Here is an 11077-nt window from a genome sequence, read left to right on the forward strand (position 1 = left end):
GTCAGACTGGACTCAGCCCGGTGGTGCTTTCTGTGCTGGTCTGTATGGGATCGCTCTTGTGGCTGAGGTCATCTGGTGGCTAGACTGGGGAGCAGTTGGTCCAGGGGCCTCAGCTGGCAGGGCTGGTCGTTTTCCAGCAGGCTAGCCCGAGCTGCTCCCTGGTGGCACGCTGTTCCACAGGGTGAAAGTGGAAGCTGTCCTGGTAGTTTCACACCATCATGTCACCACTGTCTATTAGTCAAAGTCAGTCCCAAGGCCAGTCTGGACTCAAGGGGTGGGGAATAGACCCTCCCTCCTAATGCGGGGAGCTGGTGTGAGGAGGGAGGAAATGCTGAAGCCATTTGCAAACAATTTGCTACACCTACTACGAAATCTACACTTATTACAATCACTATTCTTAACATAGTAGCTTTATTTTCTTTATGATTAGAACAAAAAGTATTACCCAGAGAAAATTCCACTCCTTGACCAGGCTGTTAAACTTTGAGCTCCTGACTGAGTCTTCACTGTCAGAAAGTAGCTATCACTTGACACGACTTTCTTAAGGGGTGAAAAATGAGTCAGCTTTTGCCCTGGAGGTTCAGCCACTTCCATTTTTGATTTCCGTTTCCTGCCCCCAGGACCCAATACATACCATCGCAAACTAAGAAATACAAATCCCCACTCGCCCTTCTCCTGAGTTCCCACTTTTTCTTTCCTCCAGCATCCTCAGATCCAGGAGGAGAAGTGTCGTGACGTAAGAAAGATGGCAGATGAATGTGTGTTTCATCTTTACTAGGTGGGGATATACAGACATGGCCTATAATTTGATTTGATATTAAATATTCTCACAGAGTGTTTTGTGATGGTGATAATTGTGTGTTTAAGGGAGATTCCACAAGGCATTGCTGAACTCTACGTTTTCTCTTCTCCACAGCCCTTACTGCCTTTCCGCACACCACACAACTTAGTTGCTTCCTGTTCTTTGCTTGTTAACTATCTCCCTCTGATAGAATGTCAGACCAGTTCCTAGAGGGGAGGGGTCTTTGTCTCTTCAATTCATCGATGTATCCCAAAATCAGAACAGTGCCTGGCATAGAGTGGGCACTCAGTAAATAGTGTTGAATGAATACAGGAGGGCATGGTGGGCTGGGCCAGTGCTGCTGAGAGGTCTAATACAGTGGGTGCAGAAAACCGGCCAGGGACTTTGGCAGGAGGCCCGCCATTGGGGACCCTGCTAAGAGCTCTTTTGGTGGGGTGGTCAGGACAAAAACCTGAGACGAGAGGAGCTAGGAGAGAGAACCAAAGGTGAGAGAGGGAACACAGGAACAGAGACAACAGCAGAAATGCATTTGGAGAGCTATGTGGGGCTGAGAAATTCAGTGGTACTGGAAGGGTCGTGGAGTTCCCTTTTTAAAATGGGTGAGAGCATAGAGATGGAAATCATCCTGTAGAGAGGAAGAGAAAGCTGACACAGGAGAGAGAATCAGTAATTGCCAGTGCGGAGCCCTCGAGAACTTTGAGAGAAGGATTTAGGGCCCGAGGAGAAAGGTGGGCACACCTCTCCCCCTGAAGCTGCAGGGGTGTCAGCGGATGAGGCACAGACGTAGGTGGGCGGGCGGAACTGCATAAAGGTGAGGAGGCTGTCCTGGAGAGGAGGAAGCAGGAATGTGGGTGATTTCAAGTAGAAACGGTGTGTAATGGCCTCCAGAGCAGGAAAGACCAAAACGCAACACGTGGCCATTTCTGTCTACGTTAGGACAAGCTGCGGGGAGCTCACAGCATGGAGCACCCCTCAAGCTGGTTTCTCAGACTTTGTTCTCTGTCTCAGTGAATGGCATCATTGCCCACACAGTTGCCCAGGCCAGAAACCTAGGTCGTGTTGGACTCGCCCCCTCCCTTCCTCCCCTCCCTCTCTGGTCAGTCCACCTCTCTCCCCCCACCTCACCGTCTGAGCTCTGGTTACCTGACAGACTGCAGGTTAAAAGCTTCCTGACTGGTTTTCGAGTTCAATTCTCCATATTACAGCCTGAGTGATAATTCCAAAAAGGAGATCTGGGCATGGTACCCCTCTGCTTGTAACTGGTCAGTGTCTCCCCCTCGCCTTCGAGTTAAAGTCTAAATTCCTCACATAAGACCCGTCCTGCTCAGGCTCCTTCCTACCCCTCGATGGAGACGAAGATAATAGGGGAAGAAACAACAGCAAGAAAATTCTGAAAATTGAAAAGAAAAATGGACAATAAATTACTGATTTGGCAGGCCAGAGAGAAATACTTTCTATGATCATGATCTGTAAGTCGAAAACTAAAAGGTAGAAAGTTGTTTATATTACACAAAACATGCACAGATATATAATAAAGAGTATTGCCTAAATTAATGACAGAGAACATTAGCAAAAAATATTAAGCATGAATTGAGGACTGGGACAGTACCCAGAAGATGGAACATTATCCGTAAAATCTAAGCTAAAAAATGTCAAAATAGAGAGCCCAGCACTGCCTAAAGTTGCAACAATTTGAGCATCAAAAAGAATAATGGTTTAGTGGATTTCAATCACACCGAATTATAAAAATCCATGGGTCTACATAAAGATACTCAAAAAAAGAGAAAGCCAAAAGGGAACCCATAGTCACCACTTAAGAAGGCTTGTAAATCAACTTCTTAGCTTGACAATTGGTAACTAAAGAAAAAAACTTAAGCATTTGTCCTGTAAGAAGTGTATCTTACACCAAATAGGCTCAATTGATGAGAGAAAGTTCTATTTTATAGAGGAATGCTGGCCAAGAATGTAGAAGGAGTGACAGAATTAGAAAGCCATCATTCTGTCACCCCTATTAAAATTACTGACACAGACAAGATGTTCAGTTGCTATTAAAACATTTAGGTGCATGACTGAAGGGAACCAGACATTCCTATAAAACCACAAGTAGTACCACAGAGACCACTTTCCTCTTGCAAAGGGGTGTTAACTGGTCAATAAAAGGCTCAGACTATTTATTGCCCTGACCAGGGTGAATCCTAGCAACCAGTTAATGTGTGTCTTCTCTGATATGATGAAAATGCAACATGAACTACAACGTCATCTATGTCAAATTCTAGCTGAAATAAAAATTAACTTGAATTCATCAAGTCTTTACTTTTAACTTTCAGATTTAAATTTCAGGGGTTGAAGAAGTTGAATGGCATGACAAAGAGGCCAGCAGACAAACTCAGAAAGTGGGACAGCTGGCTGGATTCTTCTACAAGCACGATTCATTAAAAAGAAAAAAGGAGAGTGCGCTAGATCAAGAGACCAGAGGGACGTAATCACCAGATGCACAGTGTGTCCTGGGTTGGGTTGTGGTTTGGACTAAGGCCTGTAAAGGACATTTGGGAACAAATTGTGGGCCTTGAATACGGAGTAGGCATTAGGCAAGATGAAAATGCATTCACACGGAAATGGGAGAACCTTAAGTAAAATGAGCAGATAACAAAACAGCACAGTGTGTGTCATTTTGGTAAAACACACACATACATAAATATCTGGAAGGACATACACTAAGGTGTTGATAATGGAAATTTTTTGGTGGCAGGAATATGGTGTGTTATTTCGGTTTTGTTTCTCTTCTGTGTGTGTAAATTTCTACAATGCACTCATCTTTTAAATAAGAAGAAGAATGCTAAGAAGGAGGAGGAGGAGCCTGAAAGTGCGAAGACGACAGGTGAGGAGCCCTGGGGGCAGGCAGCAGAGACAGCGCCTCCACTGGGGCAGAGCTTCCACAGCTGGGATGGAGGTCCAGCATCCTGGCCTTTTCTTTCACCCATCAGACTGCACCCAACAGAGGGAATGATTCCTGAGCAAGACATGCCCAAGCAGAAGAGTTTTGTGGGCCATTTCTACCTCTGGATCCCGTGAAAACCAGCCCTGCCTGCTGCTCTTCCACGAGCCTGAAGAGCTACTGGGACTTGTCATGTTATCTGAAGATTTTCATCTTTCAGGTCGAGTACCAGAAAAAGGTCTTCAGGCTCCCACCACCCCCATCTTCTGTTGCCTTTGTTGTCCAGGGATATGAAGATGGAAGGAGGAATAAACACCTCTGAAGAAGTCATGACTCTTCACTTTGTTCTTGGTTCCAAACAGTTTTGAGGCAAAACTGGGTTACTCGAGAGAGATTACGCGCTTCAGTTAGAGCTTTTGACACTTAAATCCACAAACAGACAAGAAAGTCTGGAGTGAACTCAGAGCTCAAGACTGGCTGAGCCTGATGTAGGCTGAGGACTGGGCAAAGCGAAACCCCAGCTCCTTGGCAACCGGCACAGCCAGAGAGGCACGTTTCAGGGCCCACAGTGGACCCTTGATCGGATTTCCCTGCCGGATAGACCCCCAGTCAAATTAACCACACATCAAAGCTGAAAATTCTTTCCTTTTCTTGGTGCTCTGTGGAGCCCAACCTTAAGAGGATATCAAAAACAAAAACAAAACAAAACCATTAAATGGGCCAACAGTACTTTTCTTTGGAGTTTCAGGGGATTGTCACTAGATTATGATTCCATGTCAGTAATATTAGGGCTTGGAGAATAGTTTGCATCCTTGCTTTTGTTTTTTTCTTTTTACCATCTTCCTCTCCATTGGGAACTTCCACTCAAAAGATTATATACTCAATGTGAGAAAGTCTGTGTTTTTTAAGAGCAGCATTTATTCTGAAAACTAAATGATTTATAGCTAGAAATTGTCTAAAGACTAAAGAAAACACTAGTTTATCTTTGAAGTTCTTTGCAGCTCTGAAATCCTTTACTATTTTGAGTGTAACAGACCGAGTTGTGTGTATGGTGTATTTTAAGCACTTTTGCTCCCTCTAGAGGAGCAATATAAAAAAATCAGAGCTGTCTGCATTTGTCTCCAGCTCTGAAGTTAAATTTTTATGTTATTAAGAGAAAGAGCCCATTTGGAAATAATCAGGAAAATGTAGTCTTAATTAACTATAATTTTTAAATTATAGAATGCTCCATAATCATACCAGTTTACCACTTTAATATGGTTCCTGTTTCTAATTTGAAATATGTCCTTCCAGTTTTGTCTGCTATACGATACTCAGAGAATGTTGCATCCTGCTTTTTTTCCTCTCATTGCAAATATTTCCTATATAGTATCAGTCACATCCACTGAGTAAATCCTAATCGTTCATCCTGTTGCTGGACAGCTGGGTTGTTTCCAATTATCCAGCAACAACTACACTTAACACTTTTATGATGTAGTGCTTCCATGTTTGAGGTGGTCCTACGATTGAACCTCAGCAGTGGAGTTACTGTATCAACGAACATGCTCATTTTTGAAATGACACTACATGTTTCTACATCACTTCATAACAGGATCCTATCATCAGTAATGCATGAAAACATCAGTTTCAGCACGCCTCCCAGCACTGGGTACCACTGTTTTTAAAATGTTTTGATAATTTGGTAGACCAAAAATGCTATCTCATTTTGATTTGCATTTCTTTGACTTCTGGTGGTTGAACATTTTTCTAGATTTATGAGTTTTATTTCCTCTTTTGAAAATTCTGTTTATCATTGACAGACTTAATAATTTCTTACTTAGGGAGCCCTCGCTATCATGACCACTACTAACGCTATCATTTGTTCAGCAACCATAATATGTCAAACATTGTGCTAAAAGCCTTACATATATTTTTAATCCTTGCCACAACCCTGAAAGGAGGAAGAAGATTGAGTCTCAGAGAAGCAAGTACCTCACCCACGTCCACGCAGCTCCAGCAGGTTAGTTTCTATTACAACCGCGGCCTCAACGTAAAGATCTAATACATCTTTATTTTTATAACAAAGATATGAATTCTTTGCAATATTTTTCCCAGGCCTGTCTTCCCTTCTATTTTAGCTATTTTTTGGACTTGCAGAAGTAGCATAATATATATAGTGTATCATAATAATTAAAATTTAACAACAGTAATAATAATTTAACTGTAAATCTCTTTCAAAGCCAAACGCATCTTGGCTCTGACTAGGTGTCACATAATAGCCCTCTGAAGTAATAAAAAGATACGACATGTTCTATCTCTCTAGAAACAACTTAGGGCCTAGATTAACATGTTCCAAATTATTAAACAGTTATTTGCACATCACATATTGACTCATCTTTCTCTTCCTCAAGAATCTGTGCTGCATTATTTGTCATTCATGTAGTAAAATCTGTATTTGGACTTGTCTGTTTCATTGATCCAGTCTATTCTTTGTACAAATACCACATTGTTTTAATTACCATATCTTTGTAAGACTATTAAAACAGAATAGGACTAATCTTCCCACAAATAATTTTTTTCATAATTTCCTTCCCTTTTTATTCTTCAAGTGAACTTTAGGATCATTCTGTCAATGTAGGCAACAAATTATTTTTCTTTTAAAGAAGGAACTCAAAGTAGTAGAGATTTTGGGGTTACATTAAACCTATATATTAATTTAGACACAGTTATTTTCATATTCAGTCTTCCTAACAAGGAATAACCATCCAGTTACTTTTTTTCAAGTATTTTTTTATATTTTTAATATATTTGTATTTTTTTCTTCATGCCATCACTACATATCTTGTTAAGATTATTCTCAGGCATCATATGTTTTAGTTGTTCTTGCAAACAGGGCCTATTTTTTTGGCTTGTTTGTTTCTGTATAAGTTGCTGCTAGTATGTAAAAATGGTACTGATTTTTATGTACTTGTGTGTTATATATATTAAGCCATGTATATCTATAAGCTCATCCATTTCAACAGCTTATCAGCTGACTCCTTTGTGTTCTCCAGATGAACAAGAATACCAGTTAAGAATGATGCTTTTCTTTCTTATAAACTTTTGTGTGAAGACAAAGAATGACCACAGCCAGCCTGGGACTGCACCCTTAGGAGGGCCTGCTAGCAAGGCTGGCCCCCAGCCTGTGCCTGGGAACTCGGGTTTGGGGAGTTCCCACCATCCCTACCTGATAAGCGTGGGCCCCTCGCCTCGACCATTTGTGCAAGCAATTCGGTTTATGCTAAACACCTGCTTTTGTTCTAGGAGTCTGGAATTTTGGAATCTTCCAGGCAGAGGCTGCCTAGTGACCAATCCTCAATAGAAGCTTTGGGTGCTGAGTCCGCTGTGAGCATCCCTGGTGTTGTCTGAAGGGTCTGCAGGCCCTCCTGACGGGTCTGCTGCCGGCTCCTCTCACGCGCCTGCTCCCCTGGGGGCAGAGTTGGAAAACCACTGGTGCTAAGCATCTTCCTACCACTGCAAATTCTTATCAGCATCATCTCTCTTTTACCTTTAATTTTGTTTTGTGTTATTTTCTCAATTAGTTTAAGTTTCTCTTCCTACCTCTCCCCACCCAAAGAATCAGCTTCTAGTTCACTTTTATTTTTTCTCATTCTTTCATATATTTATCTTTATCATTTTTAATCCCATTTTACTTAGGATCTGTGTTCTTTTTCTAAAACTGTAAATAATGTAATCCCTTTTTCTTTTTTAATATTAAAAGTACTTGTTGCCACAGATTTACCTCTAAATTACAGGATTGACTACATCCTATACATTTTTTATGTTAACTGATCATTTTAATTATTTAATAAACAATTTTAGTTATTTAACAGATTCCCTGCCTGTTCGTATAGCTGCTTTATAGTCTGGAAACTTTAAAGAAGTTATATTTTGGGTAATAGCAGGCGAGCCCACTCAGACTAATCCTACAATTGAAAACAACTAAAAAATGTTGTGTAAAAATTTCAAAAATCTGGAAAGCATGAAAAAGATAAGATAGCAAGGATTTAGCAGGACAAAATCCAAATGAAAATTGGAACCTAGAGGGAAAGCAGAACACTGACATTGCTTTTGCCTCTGAGGACATCTGCCAATTAAGGAAACTTGGTTTTCATTTTTCATGTCCTCTCAGGGGGCCCACAAGGTCAGAAAGTCCAGTCTGAGTTCTGGCAAAGGTGGAGTGCAGTAGGAAACCTTCCTCCAAAAGGAAAGGATCCCAAAGGGCTGCTTCCTCTGGTTAAGAAGGAATCAGAAGTAAACCTACTCTCACTCTCTAACACCTGCCCCCAGGAGACTGTAAGAAGAAGATGCTTTGGTGTTGAACAGCGAAACCCTGTCCCAGGAGCCCCGGCAAGTCTGTGACCCCAATCCCTCACCTGACAGTCCAAAAGCCTTATGCCTTGAGCTGGTTTAAAGCAGTCAGAACTGACCCTGGGTGCTAGTGGATTCACATCCCACTGACGGGAGGCACCGGCATCTTAGGCGTCAGAGAATCTCAGGAATCTGAGCTGTTAGCTAGTCAGGTGCACCAGGAAACGAGGCACCATAAGCAAGAACCAGCAGACACATGCCCACAATGGTCTCAGGTGTCCTTCATTATCTAAATTCTCATTTTAATTCCAGGAATAAAATAGATTTGGATTTACTAGACTTTCCATACTGTACAAAATTTTGCCACACACTATTCAAACCCCCAAACTCAAGAACCTAACAGATTCAGATGATGAAACTCCTGTAAATAAATAAGCAAAAGATGGACAACCTTTCACAAATGGGGAAACTGCTTGAACAGATCCTTCACAGACAGGGATATCCAAAGGCCAAGAAACATATGAAAAGGTGCATATCAGGGATGTGCAAGTTGAAACCACAACTGTCCAGCCCCAGAATGGCTAACCTGAAATAGAAAGACAGCATGAAGTACTGATGAGCACGTGGAGCGATGGGATCTTGCACACACGGCTGCAGGAGTGTGACTGACACAACCCATCCTGGAGGCCTGCTTGGCAGTGTTTACTAAGGATGAAGCTTATGACCGAGCAATTACATTCAGTTATGTCCTTAATAGAAATGCACGCACATGTTCCTCCAACGACGCATACAGAATACTTGTTACTATTTGCAATAGCCCTAGTTAAAAACAATTCAAATGTCCATCCACAAAAGAATGGATTAATCTTGTGTGGTAAATTCACTCAGTGAGGACTACACCCCACAGTGATGAGAATAAATAAAACATAACCATCTGAACAACACAGGTGAACTCCACAAGCATGATGCCGAGTGAAAAGAGCCAAGGACACACAGGGCGACTACATAAAGTTCAAAAGCAGACAAAATTATATGATGTTAGAAGTCAACAAAGTGGTTACCTCGTGGGCGAGGTGAGCAGCTAAAATGGTCTGGGATTCTGGTGGATTCTGTTTCCTGATTTGGGTGCTGATTACTTAGGCATGTTTACTTTTTGAAAATTCATTCCACTGTCTACTTAAAATTTGTATACTTTTTCTGTATGTATATTATACATCAATAAAAATTTGAAACCTCTATATAAAGAGACATTAAGGTAGCTATAAGTAAATTGAGAGAAATACCAATTTTATCAATAGATCCAGTACAATCTCAATAAAAATTCCAGCAGGTTTTTGTTTGTTTTTGGTGGAATTTGTCAAGCTTACTTAAAATTCATATAGAAACACAAAGCACTAAGATTAGCAGGGCCCACTTTAAAAAGGAGGAGGAGGCAGGACCAGGTATTGTAAAACTACAGGAACTGAGACTAGAAACAGACATACAGACATACAAATTTGGAAACTTGATATGTGACATTTAAGGATATTTAACATCAATGGGGAAAGGATGAACTTTTCAATAAAAAGTTCAGTTGGAGATAATTGATATCTATATGGTAAAAATACAAAATTGGCTATCTATATCACACCATACACAAAATAAATTACAGGTGATTAAAACCCCAAAGTGAAAGGTAAAACAATAAAGACTTTTATAAAATAATATAGAAAAAATGTTTCACTATTCCAGGTTAGGAAAAGTTCTCAAAAAGAAATAAAAACCTTAAACATGAAAGAAAAGCTTAATAAATTAGGTTCTAATAAAATAAAAAGTCTATTCATTAAAAGTCACCTGAAAGAGACAGATTACAGAACAGGAAAAGATTTTTGCAACACACATAACTGAGAAAGAGGCAGTAGGTAGGACATCTACAAATCAATGAGAAAAGACAGACCTGATAAGAAAAATCTGGGCAAAGACTTGAACAGAAGCTTTATAAAAAGGGAATTTCCAAACAGCCAATAAATGTGTGAAAAGGTGTGCAACCTCATTATTATTTAGAAGGAAAACACATTAAAACCTCAGTGGAATACCATTATAACCTTCCCAGAATGGCTAAAATAAAAAGTCCAAAAATGCAAGTGTCAGCAAAGATGTGGAGCAATGGGAGATACCAAACAATACTGGTGGGAGTGTAAACTGGAAAACAATTTTTATAATATAGCAAAATCGAAGAGGTATACACCCTACAATCCTGCCACTCCACTACAGGTATGTGCCTTAGACATGCTCTTTTGCATATTCAACAAATACATGATGAGAAAAGTCAAGGCAGCATTATCTGTAATAGGCAAATCTGGAAACAACCCAAATGTTCACTGACATCATGATATATTCATGCAGTAGAATACTCTTAATGGTAAAAATGTACGAACTGCAGCTACACACACAGTGAGGGTAAGTCTCAAACATAACATGTCATGGATCTGTCCAGATCCCCTTTTCCGGGCCAGTGCATCTGCCCCTCAGGTCCTCTAAGCACTGATTGCTAATGGCTCACAGCTGGCCCCTTCTCTGGGCATTGCCCTTGGCCTAAAGGGCACCCTCAGTATACCTGGGCTGAAGACCTCTTACTGACATGTTCCAGAGCCCCTTTGGGGCCAGGCTGAAGCTAAGACTTCATCCCTGCTTAGCTGCCATCCCTGCCCGGTCCTGCTCCCTCCACCACCTTCTTCCTAAGAGCAGGAGCCCCACAAACCACATGCACCTGCGTCCCTGTCCTCGCCTCTGCATGTGAGGAATCTGACATGAGACATACTGCAGAGCTAGAGAGAAAGAAAGAAAAGAGTACATGAATGGACTGAGGGGAAGACGGCGGCATAGGTGGACTCTGAACTCACCTCCTCCCACAGACACAAATTTACAACTACCCCTGGAACAATTACCCCTGAGAGAGAATAGAACACTGGATTGAAAGAACCCCCACAACAAAGGACAGTGCTGACTGCAGTGGAAGAGGCAAAAATTCC

This window comes from Equus quagga, chromosome 2 (genome assembly GCF_021613505.1).
Source record: "Equus quagga isolate Etosha38 chromosome 2, UCLA_HA_Equagga_1.0, whole genome shotgun sequence".
Lineage (NCBI taxonomy): Eukaryota > Metazoa > Chordata > Mammalia > Perissodactyla > Equidae > Equus > Equus quagga.